A 27,832-nucleotide genomic window follows, 5' to 3' on the forward strand; every position below is an offset into this window, starting at 1 on the left:
AACTTTAAAAATAGTAACAGTTAAGGCAAGGGTTAGGAAACTAGGCTCTGGCATTAGCTTGCCTGTGTTCAAACACAAGTTTTATCACTTACTACCTGTGTACTTAAAAAATTTTATTTAGAGACAGAAGATGGCAGCATAGAGAGGGGTGGAAGTTAGTTAGTCCCCCTGGAACAACTAATAAACAACAGGAAAGACTAGTAAATAATCTGGAATAACTGCTGGGGGACAATCATGACTGTCCACACATCATACACCAACCTGGATTGGGAGGAATGCCTGCGATCACAACACAAAATCTGTAAGTAAAAACTGCAGACCCGAGCTGAGAGCCCCATCCACCCATGGCAGCCTGAGCTGCAAAATTTTGCTGTAGTAGAAAGCAGCACTCTCTGAAAAAGTGAATGTACCTCAATCCAGCTCCAACTGGGGTTTTAATTAACAATTGTGGACTGCTCAATACAAGCTACAAATCCCCAACAAGCAAACAGAGGCTTTCAGTGATGACTGACCTTAAAGAGCTAGAAGACTTATCTCTCCCAGAAGGGAGAGCCCAGAGGACCAGGTGCTATCTCTAGCAAACAGGTGAAATGGGGGGAGGGGAGTGATGGGTGAACTGGCCCTGAAAGGGGGCTTTTTGTCCCTTTTTCTCTCTCTCAACCTGAGCAGCTCAGTGGAGAAAGCCTCACCCATTTTCAGTTTGCAGTGCTCTGACCCAGACAAGGGTGGAGATAGCAGAGTCAGAGAGACAAAGAACCTATTTAAATGCAGATGACAACTCCCTAGGGGTGTATCTTCCCTAAGAGGAGGGAGGTGGTGCCCAGTTCTACTACCTGCCTTCTATTCAGAACCAAAACCCAGAGCATGGGGGAAAACAGCCAAAGCATAAACTATGTGGGCCACACCTTCTTACACCAGTCAGGAGCAATAGGCTGACAGGCGCCACCTGTCAGGTTAGGAAAAGCAGAGTGGCTTGAGGCCTCACAGAGTGTGTCAGTCTTCTAAGACACAACCTCAGGGAAACCTTATACTGACTATTACCCACTTCTGAGACCTAAGCCCATTCTGGTCTTGGAAAACCTGATTGGGGCAACCAAGGAAACCAGATGCCTAGACAACAGAAAACTACAACCTACACTAAGAAAAACAAAGCTATGGCCCAGTCAAAGGAACAGATTTTGACTTCAACTGAGATATAGGAATTGAGACAACTAATGCTAAATCAATTCAAAACATTTAGGGAAGATATGGCAAAAGAGACAAAGCATATAATGAAAACACTGGGCGTATATAAGGTAGATATCAAAAGTTCGTAAAAACAACTGTCAGAAGCTATGGAAATGAAAGGCACAATGCAAGATGAGAGACATAATGGAGACATACAACAGCAGATCTCAAGAGGCAGAAGAAAACACTCAGGAACTGGAGAACAAGATACCTGAAATCCTACATGCAAAAGAACAGACAGGGAAACAAAAGAATGGAAAAATATGAGCAACATCTCAGAGAATTGAATGACAACATGAAATGCATACATTTCATGGGTGTCCCAAAGGCAAAGAAAAGGTAAAAGGGGCAACAGTAATCACAGAGTAAATAAGCAATGAAAATTTCCCATCTCTTATGAAAGATGTAAAATTACAGATACAAGAAGCTCAGCATACTCGAAACAGAATAGATCTGAACAGGCCTATGCCAACACACTTAATAATCAGATTATCAAACGTCAAAGACAAAGAATCCTGAAAGCAGCAAGAGAAAAATGATCCATCACATACAAAGGAAGCTTGATAAGACAATGTGAGGATTTCTCAGTAGAAACCATGGAGGCAAGAAGGAAGTGGTGTGATGTATTTAAGATACTGAAAGAGAAAAACCACCAACTAAGAATCCTGTATCTGGCAAAACTGTCCTTCAAATGTGAGGGAGAGCTTAAAATATTCTCTTACAAACAGACAATGATGGAGCTTGTGAACAAGATACCTGCTCTACAGGAAATACTACAGAGAACACTACAGACAGATAGGAAACAAACAGGTGTCAGAGGTTTGGAACACAATTTTGGGTGATGGTAGCACAGCAATGTAAGTACACCAAACAAAGATGACTGTGAGTATGGTTGAAAGAGGAAGGTTAGGAGTATGTGGGACACCAGAAGGAAAGAGGAAAGATAAATACTGGGACTGTATAACTCAGTGAAACCTAGAGTGCTAAACAATTGTGATAACATGTACAAATATGTTTTTACATGAGGGAGAGCAAATGAATATCAGCCTTGCAAGGTGTTAAAAATAGGGAGGTATTGGAAGAAAAATACAGTCAATGCAAACTAGAGACTATAATTAACAGAAACATTGTATTATGCTCCCTTGAATTTAAGAAAGGCAATATACCAAAGCTAAATGCTTATAAGAGGGGGACATAAGGGAGGGGTATGGGACTCTCAGCATTGGTTATATTGTCTGACTCTTTATTCTACTTTAGTTTAATGCTATCTTTCCTTTTGTTGTTTCCCAGATGTCATGGATTTTTTTTTCACTTTCTTTTTACTTTTTCTTTTGTTTCTCTACCTTCTTTAACTCTTCCTTCTTCTTTGTGGAAGAAATGGAGATGTCCTTATATAGACAGTGATGATGGTGGTGAATACATAAATACATTACTATACAGGGAACCACTGATTTACTTAGGATGGAATGCATGGTGTGTGAACAAAACGGTCTTAAAAAATCTGGGTTGATGAAGAAAACTTGAGGGTGCTATATTGAGTGAAATAAGTCAGACACATAAGGACAAATATTGCAGGATTTCACTGATATGAACTAATTATAATATGTAAACTCATAGACATGAAATATAAGTTACCAGAATATAGAAAGAGGTTAAAGAATGGAGAGCAGTTGCTTACTATGAGCAGAATGTTCTACTAAGTTGAACTTAAATGTTTGGAAGTGGGCAGAGGTGACAGTAGCATGCTGTGAGAATAACTAACAGTTCTGAATGGTGTTGAATGTGGTGGAAAGTGTAAGCTCAGAGTCACGTATATCAGCAGAAGGAAAGTTGGCAGTTAGAAGATGGGAATGCATGAAACAGTGAATCTTGTGGTAGACAATGTCCATGATTAACTGTAAAAATATTAGAAATCTATTTCATGAACTAGAACAAATGTATGACCCAATAACTAGAAGTTAATAATAGAGGGGCGTATAGGAAAAAATATATATACCTATTGCAAACTATATACTACAGTTAGTAGTATTTTAACATTCTTTCATCAACAGTAACAAATGTACTCTACCAATACTATGAGTCAATAATGGAAGGGGGTGGTTAGGGGTATGGAAGGATTTGAGTTTCCTTTTTATTGTCGTTATTTCTTTTCTGGAGTAATGAAAATGTTCTAAAAATTTAAAAAAAGTCGTAGTGATGGATGCACAGCTGTATGATGGTACTGTGAGCAACTGATTTTACACACTGGATCTTTGGATATTTGTATGGTATGTGAACAATCTGAAAAAAATTAAAAAAAAAATTTATTTAACCCCTCTGATCCTCAGTTTTCCTACCTGCAAAAACAGGTTAATAATGCTATGTACCTCATAGCATTGATGAGAAGACTAAATGAGTTAATGAATGCAAAGTGCTCTAAAAGTGCTGGTACACTCAATAAATATTAGATAATATTATTCCTCTTTTTTAAAATCCCTTGTGAGGCCTCCCTAGGTGATTTTACCATAGTAAGCCTTTAAGCAGAATTTGTTGTAGTAAATGGAATACAGCTGAAAATCTTTAAGAGCCTAACTCTGTTACGATGTAAATTTTCTTACTTACATTGTATAAATTTTTAGATTTTCATATATTATGTATTTTTTTTAATGAAGGATAGCAGTGTACCATTCAATGATGGAGGATGGTCAACAAAGCTTAGAATATATCCACATTCAAAATGTCAATGGCACTGGAAAGATGCTTGGCAAAATACCATGCCAGAACTCGGTTTTTATTTTTTTACTACTTGTTGCTACCTTGGCACAGTAAATCCCATAGGTACTCATTAAGATTGAAATGGTAACTCTTCAATTTGATTAATATTTATTGAATTGCTGCAGAATCATGAAGATCTTCCATGTTAAAACTTGTCTATCTCTTCAGAGTACTTTGAGAATATCCAACTAACCATTGGGGGAGAAAAATACTTGGAGAGTTTTTCATATAGCATGAAATCTCACTGCAAAAGTGCTAATGCTCCTTTTGGCAACATTTCTCTAGGTGATATACGGATGACTAGAATCTGAGTGACATCATTCTGAAAGCCAAAACAAAGTTGGTGTAGCAATTTGCCAATTCAAAAGTCCCCAAATTCTTACCTGGGATAGTAATTGACATGAAGTCTGTTATCTAAATGGTAATGAAAGTATCAGTGAGTTTTAGGAACAGATTCAGGGTAATACTTTATCATCTCTGTTGTGTGATATTTCTCAACTACTGGGAAAATTCCTGCAGCGCCAGGACACAAAAGTATGATTTCCTGTTACAGTAGGTCATTACTGTTCTTTTCCCATCTATAAAAGTACATAATGTACAGGGTAGAGAAGGTGCCTGATTGCTCATGAGGCTTAACCAGCACTTCTTGTGAGTTTCAGGCTACTAATCATGAAAATACCCATGGAGAAATTAAATATAGCCAGAAATTAATTTCAAGTGGAATAACTTTAAACATGTGTCACAATTTATATTGGAACTGGTGACTGAAATCATTCTTGTCTTCTATATTCATATCCATTATTTTGTAAAGTTACTTAACATTTTTAGACCTAGAAATTTCATATCTATAAAATGAGTTTTAGACATAGAGTGTAGGCAATTTGAGTGGGAACATTTGCTAATAGTCATCTTACCTCTCTCCTTTTTACATTGAGAAATAAGGCAAGAGAAATGAGGTAACACTAGTAAGGTCACACAGTGAGTTATCAGCAGAACTGATATTGGAATTCAAATTTCAGAATACAAATTCAGGATCATATCTGTTGTACTCAGAGCTTATTTGATCTCCAAAGCCCCTAAAATTTGCAGAATATCCTTTTACTCTTGTGTCCCTGGAAAACTTTATTTTATCCCTCAAGACAGTAGAGTCCTTCTCTGCTTCTACATTTTGATTCTTATCCTGATCATAGCATTTACCTTATCACAGTTCAACTATTTCAATTAGCTCTTCAGATGTGCCAAGATATTTAACTGTCTTAACTCTGCCAGGCTTTTTTTCAAATACTGACTTGGTAATTGGTGCTAGTAAATATTTGCTAAATCAATGAAGTTCTCACTTGAACCCTACACCTAGACTTTTCCCAGCTTTCCTTGCCATTGGCACAGAACTTCTGTAAGAACTCATGGCATAGTTCAAATTTATACACTCAGTAACTTCATGAGACATCTTCGTAATTTGGTAACAATCCTTCCCATAAAGGGTACTATATGTTTCATCTTTTTGTGAAACAGTGCACCGCTGTGTTTTTAAAGAGTGTACCATTATTTTACACAGTACTTCCTATAAAATACTTCTTTTTTTAAGAGAATTTTTATGTTAATCTTCTCATTTGATCTCCACAATTCTGTAATATAAGTGGAGGCAGCTATTATTATAGTCTTCTCACAGATGAGTTCAATAAGGCACAGATAACTGAAAGAATTTGCAGTCATATGTCTAGTAAACCAATAGGACACAATTTTGAAGTGGGATTTATTTCTTTTCAACTATAACATAATGCCCTTTTTAAACATTTTCAACTACCCAGAAAAACAAATTCTAAAATGAATCAGTTTTCTAAATCATTCAAGACTTTTTGGGTTGCAAATGGTAGACACCCAGCTCAACCTGCCTTAAGCAAAACAGGGAACTTATTGTGTCACAAAAATAAATATCTAGGGGTAGAACTTCAGATACCCTTGGTTCCAGGGGCCGAAAACAGATTACCAAAAATCACCCTTTTGCCTGCCTTGTCTTTGGCCTCATGTACTCTGGAGCTGGCTTTAATCTCAAGCAGGAACTCCCCATCAAATTTGCAAAATGACTGTGAAGAGCTACAGACAGTTTAGCAAACATCCAAGGCATGACATTCAATGACCCAACCTAGATCATGTACTCATCACTGACCCAGCCACTGTAATTAAGAGAATGGAGTCCTGAGATTAATGAGAACTGGAAGAGGGACCCATTCCTAGAGCCTACTATGGTGCCAAACTCAAGAGTTTGAAATAGAGGAAGAGTGGAGGAGGAGTGTTTCCCCACTAAAAGCGGAAGTGCTCGTTCCATGAAGAGGGATGGATAATATGTAAATGAAACCAATTGCTTCCACTACAGTATCTTTGAAATCTTAAGAAGTTAACAAATTGAACCCCCTTGACTTTCTTTAACATCACCTTTTGGTGAATAGGCTATTCCAACAAATCTATTAAATAGTGTGTTTAGTAACTTGCATATGATATAAAAAAATCACCTTCCTCAAGGGCAGGAGAAATGAACAAATTTATCTTATCTATTTGCGGCACTATTCAAAAAATAATAAATTAAAAAAGTCTACTCATTAAGAGATTGCAGCTGTGCATGAGAGGGATAGAGTCCCTCAGTCTTGTGTGCCATCAGCAGAACTGTTGGCTCAGTTGTGGAGCATCTATTATTTTTAGCTATAAAGAAAGTGGAGAGAACACAGCCAGAGTTTTAGATCACATCACAAGCTATAACATACTCACCATTTATTAATATCTTTATTACTCTGTATGGATAAATAATATCCCTCAATAGAAAATTCCTATCACTTTTAAAAGTGAAGCAGGTAGATTAAGGTATCATCAATAGAGAATGAATATGAAAATCCCCCTGTGTCTTTCAAGTTACTTTTCAAGTGCACAATAGAATTTTAAAAGTCTGGGAGAGTGTGAGGAATGCACCAAGTGGAGAATATTGTCCTGTCCTTCACTGATCATTACCAGGATTGAGGTAGAAGATGGAGCTTTGACATACATATTCTATTTTAATTATACTTTGGTGGGAAGTTACTTATAATTGTGGTAGAGATTTTTGGTTAGGCTGATCTTTATAGAAAACCACTTGAAACTAGGAGAAAAAAAGTGTATAAGGAACAAAAAAAAGGACTAAATTGAAGATGTTGTGATTTAGAGTCAGACGTATCTGGGATAGTTAATTAATTCACTCAAAAAAAAGTATTCAGCACCAACTCTATGTGAGGAAATTTTCTAAGTGCGGGAATGCAGTAGTAAACAAAACAAAGTCCCAGACCTCACGGAGCTTACAGTTTAACGCAGGTGTCAGCAAATCTTTTTGGTAAACGGCCAACTAGTAATGGCTTAGTAGGACAGACTATGTTGCAGCTCTACTCAATTCTACTGTTATAGTCCAAAATCAACCATCAATGATAAGTAAATAAATGGCCATGAATGTGTTCCAATAACATTTTATTTACAAAAACAGTTGGTGGGCCAGATTTGGCCACAGGCTGTAATTTGCCAATCACTGGTTGAGGCTCTAACACAGAACCTCACCCCCGCCCCCAGCTTTGCAAGGGTCTGAACCCTCACTCCTTTTAAGGGAGGTCTCCTGCCCCCGTGGCTACTTTGTTTCCCATGCCCGGCTCAAATCGGAGCCCAAGTGGCAGACAGAGATCTGGCCAGCGGCTAAAATAAAAAGGGGGACACGTGGGAAACTGAGTCTTCCATGTTGCCTGAGGCATATCTAGGGTGGTGGCTTAGAACACTAAGCCGCAGGCCTGTGTGGAATACCGTGCAGGCCCGCCCTGTAAAGATATTTGTCTTGTGACTATGGTGACAATGTTTACTATTGTCCTAAACTTAGATTGTTCCTTCTGATATGCAACAGGATGTAAACATAGGTATCTGGTGGGCTCTCCCAAGCCTGAGGACATTTAGCATATACTCCCTGATCTTCTGAAATAAATAACTGGAGCAAAGGTGCATTATTGTCCACTTAGCACGAGATGCCATGGGCCCCCTGCTCCCTTAATTCTTAACTATGTGTCTGTGTCTCATTCCTGTGCCTCCTGGGGCATGTTACTGATTTTTCTGAAATTTGTTTTGCATGTTTAAATGTTAAATGTTATTAATAGTAGTTAACTCACAGAATTTTTGCAAAGATACATGGAATAATGCATACAATAGGCCCTAATACTCATGATGGGGATTTAAATATCATTTGATTCTGAGCCTAATCCCATTTTGTGAATGAGGAAACCAGTAAACTAGGGAGCCCCAAAACAAGTGCTTCTGTGCTGCTTCACCACTTTGTTGTTTTCAGTTCCCAAGCTCTGTGAGTTCTATGAATAACAACATAGCAATCCTAGTTTGATTACCAAAGTACATGAATAAAAAATATTAAAAGTAGATACTTACTTTGATTTTTAATGTAATCCTGGCAGTAGTAAAATTTTAAAAATCAGATTTTTTAATTTGATAAATTATGAGAATAATAATGATTTCAGAATATTGCCAGATCAGGCAGGGAATATATGTATCTATAAAGGGTACGAATCCAGTTCTGAGCAAGGCATGGAGTAGAACATAAATGAATGAATGAATGAAAAAATAAATAAATAAATAAATAAATAAATATTTTAATCTACTAGAAACTTACAGTCTGGGCAAATAGACAAGATGCGTGCTAATTTATTCAATATGTGTTTACTGAGTGCCCACCCTGAACCAGGTATTGTTTTAGGCATTGGAGATAAAGCAGTGAATAAAATAAATAGCCCTGCCTTATTGGGGCCTAAAATCTAATGGAGCCAAACATATGACAAACAGAACACATAAATTAAATATAATACAGAGTATGTGAATTTGGAGAATAATAAAGGAGAGTAAGGGAATTAGGAGAGTATATTTTGGGGGAGGTTGATACTTTTAGATTTTTTTTAAAGGGTGGTAAGGGAAGGCCTTACTGAGACGGTGACATTTGAGAAAACACCTGAAGAAGGTGAGAAAATAAGCCATAGAGAAAGCATATCAGGCAAAGCAAGTAAGTACAAAGGCCCTGGAGTGGGACCATGCCTAGGAGACTCGAGAAACAGCAAGCAGAGCAGGACATCAGCATGGGAGTGAGCAAAGAGGGGTTATCAGAAGTAAGGACAGTAGTCAGCAAAGCCTGGTGAGCATGGGGCCTTGAAGGCCACTCAGGACTTTGCCTTCTACTCCTAATGAAATGGAGCTGTTGGAGCGTTCTGAGCAAAGGAGAGACAGACTGACTTACATATCACAAGGATTCCCGAGGCTGCTCTGGAAAAATAGTGTAGGGAGCTAGGAGCAGAAGTGGTGAGACTAAATGGCTCCAACAATTACAGTAAGTATACACAAAACAATTATGCAAGTTAACCCAACCCTTGTCTTGGGCCACTTTTTTTGGTGGGGGTGGTAAGGATTATTGAAGGATCTTAGATAATAAGCACCCATTTATGGTCTTCGATTCCATTATGACTTGGGAGAATGTGATTTGTTCTGGTTTCCAGAAATCAAAAGTTTACACCAACCAACCGACTGACTGACCAAACAATCAAAAAAAGAAAAAATAAATAAAATAATAACAACATATCCCAGCCATAGCAGTTGCTCACCCCTGAATGGCTTGGGGTGAAAGTGGGCAGGCCGCCCTAAGCTCTGGAATTGCTGATCCCAAAAGTCCTCTAGTCTCCAAGTTCTGAGTTTCTCCTCCCTTCCTTTAAATCCCTCCTAATGAGACTTTCGATCAGCCAGTGCTTCCTTTGGAACAAGGCAGCCTCAACTGGGAACTCTAGCTGCCCCTGAAGATGTCAGCAGAACAGTGGCTGACAGCACAGTTCTTCTTTACTCTGGAGTCTAGCACTCTGCAATCCCTGCTGCTTCTCTCTTCAGCTCATCTGGCATGTTACAGTTTAGGCTGCCATCTCTTCCTGGTTAAGCCTTGAAGGCCCATCTCAGACATGCATTCAATCTGTAATAGCTCCATGTTGTCATGAAGCAGGTGAGTGACAGCTTTCTTTCATGTGTGCACATGGGAAACTCTTACAGCAGGACAAGAAAGATGCCAGTTGGATAGATGCTGTATGAATAACTCTTGCCATCCCTGTGTACCTAGAATTGGGCATTTACCAAGAGGTCTTACCTCCTTTCTAGCTGCATTAGCTTCCCAGCTTCTAAAACAAATACCATGCAATGGGTCTACCTAACAACAGGAATTTATTGGTTCATGGTTTCAAAGGCTAGAAGGCTTGCTTTCTCCCAGGGTCAGTACCTTCTGTTTGGGGTTCCTTGGTTTTTCTGTCACATAGCAGTGCACATGTTGGCATCATTTCCTTTTTCTTCCAGATTCTATTGACTTCCAGCTTCTTGCTTCTCCTGTGGCTTCGCCTTCCATGTCCAATTTCCTTTGCCCATAAGGACTTCATTCAGTTTGGGCACACCCTAACTAATAACATCTTTGAAGGTCGTATTTACAAATGGGTTCACACCCACAGAACCAGGAGTTGGGACCTGAGCCTGCCTTTTGTGGGAGACATGATTCAATCTCCAACACTAGCCAGGAAGCTCATCTTTGTTCCTCAGGTCACATCCAACTTCCTTAAACTGAGTGCTTCATTTGGGTAGGATGCCTGTCTCAGGTGCCTTTGAATACCTCTTATTTTGCCATAGACTCTCATTAAAAATTGAAGATTCCCAAAGCTTTCTGTTTATGGTTAATTATAATTTTTAGTCTCCTGAAGGAAATGAGAATATCTAAATTTTGTCCATATTGACAATAGAATACTTTATTTGGGAATCTAATGCATAATTTGTGAGTGTCATTAGGATCTACAGATGTTTCAAGGTTGGAGTGGAAAGGGAAGATTTTATTTTGGTAGTAGGGCTTCAGCCAACCAATTAGGAGTTAATTAAGCAAGGGAAAAGGCTTTCAGATAAGGACAAGAGTAATAAATCTGAATGTAGGAATGAGCCTGATATATGAGTAATGGAAGTAGTGAAGAGACTCATCTAGTTGTAACTAACATTGGGGAGCAAAGAAAGGTAAGGGTAAATGAGCAAGTTGAAGCCAAGTTATGTATGGATATTTGGATGCTTTCTCACCCCCCTCACCTCACCGTCTCTATCCCCACCCACCCCTACTACCCCATATCACTAAATGGTGTGAACCAAGACAACAGCTGGGTTAACTACTGCCCCTGCCCCTTACAATCTGTTTTACACTGAGCAAGCTTGATGATCCCTGCAAACTATAAATCAGGGTCTGTCTCTCCTTGTTCAGAACACTCTAATCACTTCCCATTTCATTTGGAATAGAAGCCAAAGCCCTCATAGTGGCCTTTACACTGAAGGTTTGGACTTAATCCTGTAAGCACTGGGCAGCCAAAGGTAAAGTTAGAACTGAGGAATGCCTAATAAGTCAATGCAGATGGGACAATATGCCTAATCTCCCATCACCCCTTCCCATCTTTTCTAATGAACTGTCTCAGAAAACAACATCAATTCAGAAGTCTTCTGTCTGCCTATTTTTAAGTGGGGAAAGTGAATGTCTCAAAATACAGGGGTTTGATCAAGTGCCTGGTGCTGTCACAGGTTAGGTGGTTGGGCACAGGGGGTTTGTCTGCCCAGGCACAGCCTCGGAAAATGCAATCAGGGCAGCCACGGTGTGAGCAGCATATGCTGCTGGTTGGCTGCCTGATTACCCTGACTGGGTCCATTAATATAAAGCATAAACAAAGCCTGGATGAATGGGGCTGGCCATTTTGTTGCAACATATGGTGGTGGTGTCCCAGATATTTTTATCCTACTCCCACCCAGATGTTCAGCTCTCCTGATACTCAGTTTTATCTGGCAGGCAAGGTGATAGAGGATGCCCTTGTGAGTTGGGGGAAAGTATGTTAATTTTTTAGCACTTCTCAGAAATAGGTTAGTGATCAATTGATATTTCTAAGATTTTAGAAATATATTGTTATATTTTTAAACAAATTATAACTCTATCATTCTTTCTCTTTTGCATCTCCCCTCTCTAAATCCTTAAAACTCAAGCAAAGCAAGCATTTTTTAAAATAAGTGCAGTTAAATGAAATGCAATGCTTTGTCCAAAATCATTCAGATGGTTTGCTAATTTTCCTCTTTGTTACACAATGCTGGCCGTAGAGCTCTATTATGTTTAGCTGTGTTTCTGAAGGACAGCTTATGCATGGAGACTGCAGGTATATCAAAAAAGAGAAGTGCCAGTCTGTCCTTTCCCCAGCTGACTGAACTTAAGTTTTGTGTTGAAAATCTTAGACTGCCATTGCTTCTAATATCCCCTTGGAGTTTTTATTTCTGCATCTTAGTCTTAAGGAAAGACTCTGTTCAGACTTCTTGAGATGCTGAATAATGCTCAGCCTTGTCCTTTGTCCCTTTTGGAGCCCTCCAAGGAGGTGAAGAGATGCCCTGACTTTGGCTATGTTTGCCTCATTGGCAAGGTTAGCAGTTATCACCGTCTACCAGATAGCAGGAGAATAGACTGTGCCCTCCCAGAAGCCCCTGTCAATGGTCTAGAGTAGCTGAAAAATAAACAATCTTCTAGTAGGAGAGCAGTGCTGAGTATAATAATAAGATATTGTGTCTGCCTGGAGTATTTCATCCCGAGATTCCTAGGTGCTTTGGCAACTTTCTATCAACTAATCCTAAGTGGCAAGTATTATTATCGACATTTTATAAGTGGGGGGCAATGGCAGTTCTGGGCAAGACAGAGCCTAAACAAAACATAACTGAGAGATTTGGTGAATTTCCAACTAAATCACAGATAGCTACAAATAAAGAAAAAAAAAAAAAGGAAAAATTAATTTGGACCACTGTTTTCATTTAGGATTTCTTAACTGATCATTCATAATCAGTTTTGAAAAGCCCTTAGTCCTCATATTTTCTGGCCCAGCTGTAGATTTGACAAAGCCACTCTCTCCTTCATTTTTGAAATACTCTCTTCTCTTGGCTCTCATATTCCTAGCTTTCTTCTTATCTCACTAGCTGCTCCTCATCTGCTCCTCATCTTCCCAATGTTTAAATGCCACAAGTACTCAGGATTTGGTCTTTGGACCACTTTTCTTCTTTATATACATCCTCTGTTGGCATTATCATACATGTTATGAATTTACATGTTATAAAAAATATACATATGTGTGTGTGTGTGTGTGTGTGCATATTCTCATATTCATCTCATCATTCCAGAGCTTTCCTGTGGGGTATGCAGTGCTGAGTGGCAAACCATAGGCAGGAAACCTGTCACTATGAATTCATCTACAAAGCTAATGGCTGATTTTTTCCTTCTTTCTGCTTCCATTAACTCTACCCCACCAGTCCACTGCATTTTGTGGAAAGTCAAGAAGCTAAGATTTATGAACCCTCATCTCTCTTACCTGAATTGTTGCTATAGGCTCTGAAATAATCTCCTTTATTCTCCCAATTTCCCCACCACCATTAGATCTGATCTCACAAATTCATGACTTAAGATATTTCTTTGCACCCTATTTTCTGAAACATTACATCTGAGCAAGGATGTTCATTGCTGTTATTTATAATACCAAATTTTAAATCTTTACATATATAACATAATATAAAATATATCATATAATAGAAAATATTTGGAAACAATATAATTCAAAAATAGATAATATCCACAATTCAGCCTTTTAAAGCAATTATGGAATTATAGCTAACTTTATAACTTAAATGCTATTTACATAGTAATTGAAAGAGGAAGCCAAAAACAAAATACATAGCATAATACCATTTTGGTATCTGGTGTCTCTGTGTGTGTAAGTTTGGAAACATACTCCATAAAGTGATTACAGTAATTACCTCTGGTTGTGACTTCTATTTTATTTATCGTGCTTTTCTAAATTTTCTACATAGAACATTTATTTGTTATTACATAAATCAAATGTAATTATAACCATTTAAGACAAAAAAGCAATGAGCTTGTCGATCCTGTATTCAGTGCTAATGTGCATCTATTTACTGGTCTGAGAAATATATCACTTAAAATAGTAAGCCTTGAAAAGCACTCATTTGTGGTTGCTCATTACATTGGTTATCAGTTAAGGGATTTTTTGACAAAATCAAAATAAGGAATGCCCATACCTTGTGAATGACTAAGTTAGCCAGGGTAATATAGGTGATAAATGTAGGATGTGGGGTCGGGGGAGGGGGATGCATTCAGTCACAGAGAAGGGGCTAGGTTCTGAGAATACATGGAAATGTTACTTTGCAGGAAGAGGGCCCAATTCATGCATGTAAAAGTTTTCAGCACTTGGACAGTGACTGTCACTTTTCTGCATGTCCTACCTTTTCCAAAGTAACTGGGAGATTTCAGATGGAAGGCTCCAGCTTTGTCAATGTGCAGTTTTAGTACTATGCTAGGAACCATAGCTAAAACATATGAAGTGGCTGCTTTCTTCTAGAAACTTACAACTTTCCCAAGAAAGAATTTTTATAGAAACAGGTGTCAAAATATGTGTTATAGACAGTATGTATTATGAGTGAGCAGGGCATGAGGAAGGATTGGCATGGGCTGGAATAGAGAAAATTTCATGGAGATGTCTGGAGATGTCATAAATTCATCTGTATCTTAAAAGACAGATGCCTCAACATAAAAGGAGTATTCTCAGGCAGGATGCACAGCAAGGGACATGCCAAGGAGGCTGAAATTATATGATGTGTGGGTGGATAGGTTAATAGGGGGCATACCTGACAAAGTATCCGTGTTGTGTGAGTAGAGCAAAAATTGCAAGTGTAAGCTGATATGCAAGTTTAAAGAGGTCTGTCCACTTGCCTGGAGTTCTATGGTGAATTGCTGGTAGGACTGGTACTCATGCATAGGTCTCTGTCTTGATGGTAATGGGGGTGAGAATCCAGAGGTCAAGGTGCCCTTTACCTTTGATGACGTGGCTATCCTTCCTTGAGTCTGATCTGCAGGGGTAGGTGTGGATGTTCTTCAGTACTGTGAGTTATCAGAGTGAAGTGAGACGGGCTCAGCCCCTGGAGTGGGAAGGTCCTAAGTTGCAGACCCAACTTTACAACTTTTTGATTAGGTAATATTGGGAAATGGACATTACATGCTGCAAACTCTATCTCCTCATCTATAAAATAGGGATAATAGATCCAATGGTTGTGTTGCTCTGAGAAGGAGATGATGCATATTAAATATTTAATACAGCTCCTGGGACATTGTAGAGATTCAGTATATGGTAGCCTACAAAAATTTTTTTACTAGGTTATTAATATTTAGTGGGCTTTTAACATCAAAGTTAAGAAACAAGAGGAGGAGAGAAGAAAAGCAAAGATCACACAAGGAGAAAGGAATGGAAGGGAGGCTTCTACACTAGGCGTGTTTGGGGGCTGGTTGTCTAGCAAGGCAGATCTGAGAAACCCCAAAATGCCTTACAATAGAAAATGGCTGATTGTCATTGTTATTTAAGGGAACATTAAACATTATTTAGAAAAAGAGAGTTTTGTGGCAGCAAGGATAGAAGTAATTGAGACACAAGTTTAAAAAAATGAAGGAAGGTGGGAAGAAATTACTGTCTTGACTTCCAGTTATAGACAGAGGCTCCCTTTTGCCTTTGCCATAAAACCACAAGGCCTCTTAGTCCTTCAGGAGGACAATGGCACCCATGTAAAGAGAGTTCAGGTGGGTTCATCGGGCCACGTAAATCTCCGCTTTCTTATTACCTACTGTGACAATTGTAGCATCTAGTGTAGCTTTAAAGATTTTAGATTATTGTAAATGACTCTTGTCAAATTGTACTCCTTTTCCATCAGAAAACTTTTTCTAGGACATTGATAACCCTTCACCAACCTTCTCCCAGAGCCTCCCTATCCACACATTTTCTTTCCTTCTCAGATTCCTTATCAGTGCCCCACTACTGCACAGTGATTTTGTGCTAACCTCTCTGATGTGAAACTGAGAAAAACCGTTTTGGAATCCTTTTGAAGATTTGATTGATGTAAAGCACAATAAAAGCACAGCTGGAATTGGAGATACCATGCTCAGCTTTTTGGCTCAGTATCGAAGGGAAAGGGGGGGTAGCAAGCTTTGTTGGTCTTCAGTGTGACAGCAAAGCCAAAATGAAGCAGGGTGCCATTTGTTAAAATACTTCGGAGCAATAACTGTGCTTTGAAACTAATGAGAATAATGTTTAGATTAATAGCTTAGGTCATATTTCATGTATTATATTTAACATTGGCAAAAAGAGCAAAAGGAGAAAGTTGGCATACCCTTCAAAAATCTATACACATCACTAATCAAAGGACATTTTTAATGTTCTTGCTAAAATGCAATAAATGCTAGCTAGATACAAACCCCTGTGATGCATACCATTTTTTTCTATATTTTTCTGTATCTAACAATTAGGCCAAGTTACTTTTTCCAAATGTCTGTATAGAAGAGATTCTTAAACATTTTTAAGGGTAAGGGTCTATAACACTGAGAATCTGATGAAAACCATATATCCTCACCTTTAGAAATTCACATACCCTTACATATATGTTTTGGTTTGTTATGTATCCAGTTCAAGGGAGTTCTCAGACCCATGATGTTTACCCTTATATCCTCAGCTCAGTGAATGTTAGACCAATAGTTCCTATTTAAAGAAAGTCTATCATTCATATGAAATTGTGTATGTTTCAACTCAGTCCTCGAATTCTGAGACTATCTTTCCATCCTTTCTTTTTCTGGCCTTCCAACTAGGTAATAAATCAAAGTCAATAGTTACGTTTTCATATCCAAGTGTCTGTGTGTGTATAAAAATACATCCAAGTAGCTATATATACATACATATACACATATATATATATATCTCCAAGTAACTATATATATATCCAAGTAGCTATATATATATATCCAAATAATAAATTATGTATGTATGTATATATATAACTTGCATCTGAAATCTTTATGCTAGATTCTTGTTTCAATGGCATAGTCTTTCTCTTAAGAACTACATAATCATGAAAAGCAATTTTATACCTACTTTTTCTTGGGGGACATTACTTTTTTTTTTTTTGACAGAAACACAAATTATTCAAATTTATATTAGCAACATTCAAAATATCGGTTTTATCTTGCTAAATTCTAGTTCTTTCTCCTGTCCTGCACTATCCTTTACCTAATGAAACACAGATGTACAAATGAGACAGTGTGATTTGGGAGTTGACAGAACTGGTTGTAAACCTTGGATCCATACTATGCTAATTTCATTTTCTTGGACAAGTTACGTGATATTTCTAAGTATCAAGTTTCTCATGGGTCAAATGTGAATGAATGAAATATACATACTTACCTTTTAGGATGGATATAAATATTACATAAGTAAAAGCAATTTAATAGTTCATAATGCCTGTAACTCAATAAATATTAGCAGCTGCTATCTTGTTATTTTTATTGTCTTTATTTCCTTAATACCATTTTCCAGAATTGGAAAAACAGAATTTTGAAGAAGAAAAGGAACTTTAATTTCATGAAATTCAACCATTTTTAACAAGTATTTAATACTTTTATTAGTAGGTATTTGCAATTTTTTTTTAATTATTTGGAAAAATAAGTGAAAAATTAGTCCAGGTTTAAAAAGATGAGGTTTTTTTAAAATATCAGTTCACCAGATATTAAACAATTTTACAACTTTTGAAAGTATGTTGAGGGAAAATTGGGCTTTTTCGTAGCATGCTTGCCATTTGTTGTAGTTTGCTAATGCTGCCAGAATGCAAAACACCAGAGATGGATTGGCTTTTATAAAAGGGGGTTTATTTGGTTACATAGTTACAGTCTTAAGGCCATAAAGTGTCCAAGGTAACACATCAGCAATCAGGTACCTTCACTGGAGGATGGCCAATGGTGTCCGGAAAACCTCTGTTAACTGGGAAGGCACGTGGCTGGCGTCTGCTCCAGAGTTCTTGTTTCAAAATGGCTTTCTCCCCGGACATGCCTCTCTAGGCTGTAGTTCCTCAAAAATGTCACTCTTAGTTGTACTTGGGATATTTGTCCTCTTTCAGCTTCTCCGGAGCGAGAGTCTGCTTTCAATGGCTGTTTTCAAACTGTCTTTCATCTGCAGCTCCTGTGCTTTCTTCAAAGTGTCCCTCTTGTTTGTAGCTCCTCTTCAAAAGTTCACTCTCAGCTGCACTGAGTTCCTTCTGTTTGTCAGCCCATTTATATGGCTCCACTGATCAAGGCCCACCCTGAATAGGTGGGGCCATTTCTCCATGGAAATATCTAATCAGAGTCGTCACCCACAGTTGGGTGGGGCACACCTCCATGGAAACACTCAAAGAATCACAATCGAATCTAAACTGATACATCTGCCCACACAAGATTACAACAAAGATAATGGTGTTTGGGAGGACATAATACATTTAAACTGGCACACCATTACAAGAGAAATCTCTTTAGTCAAAAAGGGAAAAATAAGCAATTCAAACCATGATACCTAGATAATAGAGATTGGTATTGCAGATGGTTAGTACTATCTATTCAATAAAGGAAAAAGCAAACTTTTGAGCTCTTGAACTCAAATCTCTTAAATTTGTTATTGTTGGAGTCATGTATTCTTCTTATTAGTAGGACTGGCAAAGCCTCATTTTACTCAACTTCAGAAGTCGGCATATCTTCAGCTGATAAACCTTGCATGATTTTAGCTCTATGCCATCATGTGTTTCAAGGATTTCTGCACATCTGACTAGTGCTATAGTTGCAGGAGTAGCAATGTTGAGATGGCTCCTTATGTTGGGTTTCATTTCCTGGCAATCCCTCATCCTCCTGTAGCCCTAATAGATATTCAGGCTCACTGGCTCACCTGTATCTCTACAACATGATTGCCAGCACCGTACATCACTATTACCAGCTTGAGGGTCAGAAAACTGTGATCAAAACATATTGAGTCTCTGTATATAGTCAGTTGGCCTGTGGTTGGGGCTTGCCTTCTGGAATACGCCTCATGACTTCCTTTTTTCTCTTCTGTTGATCTTCCCAAGATTCTATTGGCAATTTGTACAGTAGCCCTAGAACATGGATGAAGGATGTACTGATTATGGTCTATAGCATTTTTACTGCTTTGCACACAACCCCACCAGAGCCTGCCCCCACACTCGCTCCTTTTACAACAATACTGTAATACACGATTTTTTAACCTCTTATACTGCAAAGGAGCTTTCTGGAGTTAGTTTTTTCATGGAGGTTTGATGTATAGACACATCTTTCCTGGTATCATAGCTGCTGAATAAATCATATGTTTCTTATACTGAAACATTTTACTGACTCCAAAACTTTTCTTGCAATAACATTTTCTCCCTGCTATGGTGCTTCTAATGTGAGTCTCCTAGACCACTGTCCCTGTTCTACTATCCATGGCATAGACTTGCTTTCTGTGTACTAAGGAAGGGAGCAATTCTTAGGAATAAAAGTGTTTCTGAATCAGAAGCCCTTGTAATGTATCTCAGTGATATTTGACTGCTCATAACATTTTCATTAGATTTTTTTAATCAGAGGATCTTTGAGAAAAGAGTAGAGACTGCACTATTTAGGACTCGGGCAAGTCACTTTGTCTGAGAATTTGTGATTTAATTCTCTTAAAAAAGTTGGTAAAATTTTCCTTCCTTATTTTTCTCCATCCCACTTTTTCTGAACCTTTTCTCTATATCTAGCCCAAACTTCCCTTTGCCTTTCCTCTCTATTATTAGGAATATTAATCTTTACTCACGTTTTCCTAAATTGTCTTATATATGTTCATTCTGTGCTACAGACTGCATGTTTTTACTTAAATGTAACAAATGGTAATTGTAAGTATATATTCTTAGTGGGCTAAGTAAAGACTCTAGAGATATAAAGAAAACAAATAACCCAGTAGAGAAAAGGCACTGAAACAAATATTAGTAAGAAGGAAAAAAGTTTGTCCAAGAGAAGAAAAATAACCTGGGTACTAGCAAGGGAGTGACTGACTAAAAGAATGACTGAATAAACAATTGGTAGTTCTAATAGGATTTAATAGCATTTCCTACCATTTAAGTAGGGAGGAGATGTTACATCTGCTGCCCAAGACGGCTAATATCTATACATATGCTAAATGATAATGAATAAATATTCTTGATCATACATGTTTGTGTATTGAAATCTATTTTAAAAGCACTTCATATAATTTCTTTCAAAATGATTATATAGAAGGCATCTATAATAAAGGAGCCACAAAACAGGCTATATTTAATGTGGACCTAAAAATATACATATTGACTAGAACACAAATTCTACTTAATGACTTTTTTTCTTCTTGAGGAAGAGAAAAATTGCAGCATTCTGAAAGTGTTTAAGGTGCTTCAATATGCAGAAAAAATCTGAAAATATAGCTGCTCCTTGATTTGAAGTTCCATTCAGCGTTTGACTTTCATCAGAAGATTCTTGTTAGCTCGTGTTTCACTCAAGTACCAGCCTTGAAAGACACAGTGAAATGTGTTTTCCAGGTTTCTCAAAGCAGAGATTCCAGCTGCTGTGAAAGCTGCTTATGAATCATGGATCAATGCAAAGATTAATTAATGTGATTTCTGCTCCTCTATATGGCAATGATGTATTTTATCAAGCCTGGTTTGTAAGGGCCTCTATAGTTTGATGTTATCTTGCTAGTCAGTTTTATCCAGTGGTTTGCTGTCCCGTGTTTAACAAACTGCCCCCCCCAAATAATAGACATAAAATATTTATATACACATACATAAGTTTATTAAAATTTTACTGATTAAAGTATATGTATCATACAATTTACAATTATTAATAAAATATGCAATGCTCTTTATTGCAAAGAGCCAACTGATTTTCATAGAATGCATTCATTGATTTTTGCTGAACTCTTGTATCCATAGCTAATCTATTTTTGCAATTCAAAGAGTGTATTTCCAATATGAATGCAGGTTGGTATTTAGTTAATGTTAATAAATAAGACAAACTGAAATAACAAAAGGCTATGTGAGAACTTCACCTGTTCATCAGTAGAATAAACAACTTCTTGTTTTGTTTTGTTTTTTTAATCATCATTTTATTGGGATATATTCACATACCACACAGTCATACAAAACAAATCGTACTTTCGATTGTTTACAGTACCATTACATAGTTGTACATTCATCACCTAAATCAATCCCTGACACCTTCATTAGCACACACACAAAAATAACAAGAATAATAATTAGAGTGAAAAAGAGCAATTGAAGTAAAAAAGAACACTGGGTACCTTTGTCTGTTTGTTTCCTTCCCCTATTTTTCTACTCATCCATCCATAAACTAGACAAAGTGGAGTGTGGTCCTTATGGCTTTCCCAATCCCATTGTCACCCCTCATAAGCTACATTTTTATACAACTGTCTTCGAGATTCATGGGTTCTGGGTTGTAGCTTGATAGTTTCAGGTATCCACCACCAGCTACCCCAATTCTTTAGAACCTAAAAAGGGTTTAAACAACTTCTTGTTGAATCAGATAATCATGTTTGAAAACTGAGAGAATATTTCCTCAGTTCTATGTGCTGATCATATTATAACACCTACAGACACAACATGGCTTTAAGTACAATCTGCATTAACATTTTTCATCACTTTAAAAAGTCTAGAAGTGAACAAAACAATGAATCAAGCCTGATTTTTAGCATTTGGCAATTTCCATGGTATAAATATTCACACCATTGTAGATTCTAAGTTACCAAGGTGATGTCACTGAACATAGAATTGGGAAAAGATACAGTACACCATTATATTGCATTTCTGCCTTACAGATATAATAGATACACATAATAGTAAAAGGTAGTCAAATTAGTAAGGAGTCATGATTTTTGAATATCTATTACCTTTGTTTTCAATATAATTCATTTAATTATAAATTTATGTAATTTTTAATAATGGCTCTGTTCAATAATCAATTTACAATCTTAAAAATTTAATATTTCAATCTTGTGATCCTGTACGAATGGCTCCAGCTCACCACTAGTTTATAGCTTATCACTTTCCAAAGAATTGTGTCTACTACATTCAGTATTGTCCCTCATTGCCTCTCAAGGTTGATGGCTAGAACAGAATTTTCAGCACCAGTCATACGAAGATCAGATGGCATTTGCATTTTTGATAAAATTAGTCCAACGGACTCTTTTTTTTTTAAATAAAAGGATGACCTACTTTGCATATGTCTTGGGATTAGAGCAAGATTCCCTTATCTACATTCTTCTTTTATTGAGTAACCAAGTTGAAATCACCAGAAAAGGAAAGATGTGCTGTACCCGCTAACAAGAAACCAACTTTGAACATGGCAGTGTGTTCAGACAAGAAAAGATTCTTTGAATTTAATTTTAAATTATTTCAAAATCTTACATTTTTATTCTTAGCTTAGGAAAATGTAAAATAATGAACTTCTCCTTCAAAGAAATAAACATTCAAATGATGCAGTCCTTATAGGGTCACCTTCCAGTCTTTCATCTATGGCAAGTTCATCTGAATCTCACCCATTTACCTTTGCTTATTACACTCTGCTTCTTGATTTTTCAGTTATTTGAGGAATAAGGAGCTCCCTTTATCCTCTGTGTCCTTGGAGCTTTCCATTTCTTCTTGGGATAATCAATATGACTTATAACTACCTTGACTTACTCCCCATTTCACTCCCAATAAATATTGTTCTTTCCTTCACCTTCAACTTCATGAACTAAATATATATATGTAGTTTGAATATCCAATTCAAAGCAAATTAGTATTAACTGAGCAGAATTTATCTTGTAACATGCTAAGCAGGATACCCACTACAGAGCTATGATGATCACTGAAACAGTGGACTCACTTTGGTACAACGTGGTCTCACCTCCACAAGGGGGATGACTTTGCAGAGATTCTCCACAGCATTTTGCTTTTTATGTTTTCATTTAATGGTGCGACATCCTATGACAATTATCATTATTTTTGGTCCAATTTTCCCACTGAAGCAGCTTTGACACAGATCAATGCATCTCAGTGTCGTTTTTTATGGAGCTGCAGCATCAGAAACTGACAGCTGGAAATCTTAATTGCTCCAGTGACAGAAAATATAATGACTGCTCACAGTGACTTACAATATCTGACCTTGTGCTTAATTCAAAGGTAAATTTTCATGTCACTATTGGAAAAGAGAAAGTTGTGGGGCGATGAGTGGGGCAAATGGGCCAGAGAAACACCCTTCTTTTGGAAAAGGAAATTGCTGCTAGTTGTGGGGCTGTTATTAAGTTAGGATTTAAGTGTTGGTCTTGAATGATGGATACCAAGGGTCTCCATGCCTATTTGAACTGCCAACCTTTCTGCTGTGACTGTCATTACAAACAGCAGCAGGCACTGAATGCAGCATGGAAAGCTGCCCATAAGTGACTGGCTGGAGGCCCTATCAGAAAGGCCACCAGACAGCTGTCAGACAGACTGGCATTTGATCATTACTGACTTGGTCTGGAGCCCAGTGACTTTGACCCAGAGGCAAAAGGTTTCCTATAATACCACCCAAATTGCCCAATCCTCCTGGTCCTGGAGAGAAAGTTGTTTCTAGAAGATGGACATCAGATTTGTCCTACTGAGTCCAGCTATTAGATCAAGACTTCAAGTGCCCTATTTGTAGTTAAACAGTGATATATTCAGAAAGTTTTAAATTTCCAGCATCTTTTGTTCAGCTTGGGCAAAGAGAAGGAGATGACATGATACAGTGAAAAGAATACTAGACTTAGTTGAGAACATATCTCTGACCTTGATTTCCAACACTTGCCTAAGTTACTGGATGATCGTGAGAACTAAATGAAAGAATGCATATTTAAATGCTTGATTAATTGCAAGCCTCCTTAGAGTTGTGATGGAAAAAGATGATAAAGATGATGCTGATAAAGAAAATGATGATGACGATGATGATGATGATGATGATAGTGTTAGTGGTGGTGAATTAAGTGCTTTTATTCTGCAGGTGTATTAGCACTATTTTCTTACCATATAAAATATATCAAAGACACCATTGATTGAGACTTTAGTGTATTATAGTTAAAAGCATGGACTTTAAATTTAAACAAAATAAAATAAAGACCAGGCCTGGAATTCTGGCTCCAACAATCACAAGCTGTTTATTCTGGATAAGGACTAGCTGGACTCTTTCAACCACAGTTATTTATCTATAATGAAACTACTACATGGATTTGCTAAAAGGATTAAATCAGATAAGGCATTGAAACATTTAGTACAGTGCCAGACACATAGTTAGTATTCAGTATATTTTAACTTATTGATATTTGTTGCAATTCAGTATGTACTGAGCTGTCATGCTCCTCAATAACTCACTCACCAGATTAAGTGTAAGAGCTGTTTCATTCAGGTTTCTGAATGCAGAAACTAGATGCATCTCTTTGTTAGTTCAAGTCCTCAGAGAAGAAGACACCAGGGCTGTATTAAAGTGCAGGATTTTTTTTTTTTTTTTTTAAAGATAAATGCCTGTGAAAGTAAATGGGGAAGGAGCCCAGAGGAAGACTGAAAGCTATCAAACCAAGATGCACATCTGACCCTGAGTGAAGGAGAGAGGGAAGGGAGGTTGGATAGAAGCATTTTAGCTTTCCATGCAGACTAAGGAAGGTTCAACAAGGCTGTCAGGGAGGCCTCAAGTCAGTCTGCTGTCAGATGAGTCTCTTGTCTCCCAGAGACAGGCCTGCGATGCTCAATCGTTGGCTGGAAGCTACTCGAAGGGAAACATGCCCTTGGTACATACGTGGCAATCGATTTCAGACCACCGCAGTTCTCTGATATCTGGGGTCTGTGAGGTACATTCTCGTGACTGCCACAGTCCCCCTGCCTTTGAAAACTGTGATTGTTTTTTAACTGTCATTAACTCATTCAATCCTTATATTTAAAAATGACTCTAGTCATAATATTTACTAGACTGTTCCAGGTGTTGGTTAGTGTTAACTGTTTGTTTATTTGTTTGCATACTTCTTAAGTTTTCTGCTCTTCATAAATAGTAATTGGTAAAAGTGCCTTCATTACTTATTCATGCTCCCTAAGTATCAGACTTCTTAGAAGTTCACCAAACTTCTGGACCTGATGCCTGGTTCTTCATCCTTTTGGGATGTTTTGCATCCTGTAACGAACACCTGCTACTCTGCTGTTAAAAAATGAACATTAATGTAGAAGAATTGCACCTGCCTCATATCCAAATAGGATCGGCCTCTTGGGGCCGGTGTGAGGTACAACCCCTTACCACAACCTAACATGATTCCCACCCTGTTCTTCCTGATCATGTGCTCACCTTTGTGTCCATGGGACTTGTTTTTATTAGTGGAAGGTGCAGAGACCTTGTTTTGTGTAGGCAGTTTTACAGCTGTCTGCCTTTGCTTTCTCGCCAAGGGGATGTCAAAGGGAGGAAAGTAATCAAATGAGTCACACGCCGGGATTTATTCTGAAGGGCGCTGGCGTATTACTCCACATTACAGCAGAATTGGCTGTGCTGGATACCTGAGTCATGATTCAAAGTGGAAATAGATTTGGCTTTTAAAGTCTTTGGGTGGCAGATAAACTCTAACCCATGTTTTATTGCCTCAAGGTCTTCCCCTTTCCAGAAATGGAAAGCACTGTCCATTTCATCATTTTAGCCGGAGGCTTCTTGCTGTCACGTAGCACATGTTTCAGAAAGGCTTGTTAAATGAATGAATGAATGCGTGAGCTTGTTTGAGGAAATTGGTGCTTCAGAATTAATGTATCCTATTTTGTTTTTCTTCTCTGTTGTAAAAGAGAAGCGTTATGAATTGAGTTCAATTATTGCCAAACAATTAACAGAATAGTCAAATGTCAATATGTGAGAACTGGAAAGAGCCTCACATGTTACTTGTTCTATTCCATTGAAGAAACAGAGAACTGAGAGGGAAGTGACTGGCCCAAGGTCACATCCCTATGAATGGCAAAGTCTACGTCTTGCCTTCCTGTTGATTCTCTTTCAACTAAACTATACTGCTTTCCTCTTTCACGTTTTATAGCTCAATGAAAAGAAACATTTACTGGTTTTCAAAGTATATGAAAATCCTATCCAAATACTCCATAATCCATTAGAAGTCATGAAGGCACAATGAACTTGCCAAGTAAGACTGATTCAATTGATTCATTCATTCATTCAGTGAATTTTGAGAGCTTATTTTGTGGCAGCTTCAGTCTATGTGCTAAGAATATAGCAGCACACAAGACAGGCTTAGGTCCCATCCCTCCTGGGACTTGCATTCTAGTTTCTGTTCAAACAGAATGTTTCTACCACTCACTGGCTGAATGACATTGAGCAAACTTCTTAATGTGTCTGAGCCTCATATATCCCTATCCAAATAACCAAGTCATTAATTCCACTTTGCTTTGTCATTGATTGCAACCAAAAAGCTAATGTCAGTAAGTCACTTAGTGGAGTGCCAGGCACATGATAATAACTGCAGACAGGATGGCTTTTGTTATCATCAACTGTGGGTATTCCAATTATCTTCATTTCAGCCCTATCATTTTTCCTCTTACAAGAGATGCAATGTGGTGCAAATGAAAGCTCTCTTATGGGCAATTCCTTCCCTTCTCACTAAGTTCCAACCACACTGACATTTTCTATTCCACAAACATTCCTAGTTCTTCTTTCTTTAGTGCCTTTGTATCTGACCCTATGCCTGTATATGCTTCCCTCCCTACCCAAACTCCTACTCCCTTTACCATGTGTCCAGCTCCTGTGCATCTTTCTTATCTCAGTTTAATCATCCCTTTGAAAGAAGTTCTTCCCTAACTTCCCAGACTAATCGACTCTTACAGCCAGGTGCAGCTTCTTAATTTGCGGGACCCAGTGCATAATGAAAACATGAAGCCCGTTGTTCAAAAGCAGCACATAAGTGTTTTTAAATGTACTAAATTATATTTTTTTCTCTCTTCCACCACTTGTCTCTCAACTTATCATGGTGCTTTTCTTATTTGCTATTTAATAATGTTCTACATAAAGAAAAATTTGAATTTTAAGTCAATAGCATGGATTTTACCATTCATCTTATATTGTACAATGCCAGTTTTAACTGCAAATTTAAGAGCATTTACTCATATGCAGAAGTAGGAATTACACAATTCCTATTTTGTAGCTCATACATTCATATGCATTTCCTTCTTACCAGAATGGTGAGAAGGATATACAAAATACAAAACTAACTCAGCTGTTAGAATTTCACTTCTTAATATGTGCACATTCTGCCAACACTCTCTACCTTCAACTTAATGAATCAGGAAGAACTCAAAGGAAAAGGAACTAGGGGTTGTGCTATCTTCCCTTTTGTGTCATTGTCATCATTTTCAGCATAAGTAGTTGGCTGATACAAATAATTACCCTGACTAACAAACAACAAAATAGGTTTCCTTGGTCTTTCATTTTTCTATCAATGCCATTGCCCTCTTTCTGTGTTCAAGGTAAATTCTGGTTACAAAGTAAAGTGTTTTCTCTGGGGGCTGTCAGCTCTGCTGTTTACTCAGTCGTGGATATAACATACTTACTTACTTTCTATTAGTTTTGAGTCTCGTTGAACTCCCATATATAATAGGTTCACCAGAATTCTGTGCCACATATGAGTGGGGCAGCAAGGAATGGTGGGCACACATGTTGCATGTATCTTCTCTGCTCATGAGCAGTTTCCATTGTCCCACTGGACTTCACCCACAAAACACAAGTTAAAAGATAAAATTAAGAACTTCCAGGCAGCGAGCGCAGAGCATTAAACCAAGCATGTAGCCCTTCTGAACATGGGATCCTGTGCAACTGCAGAAGTCC

The sequence above is a fragment of the Choloepus didactylus genome, chromosome 6, assembly GCF_015220235.1.
Source record: "Choloepus didactylus isolate mChoDid1 chromosome 6, mChoDid1.pri, whole genome shotgun sequence".
Classification (NCBI taxonomy): domain Eukaryota; kingdom Metazoa; phylum Chordata; class Mammalia; order Pilosa; family Megalonychidae; genus Choloepus; species Choloepus didactylus.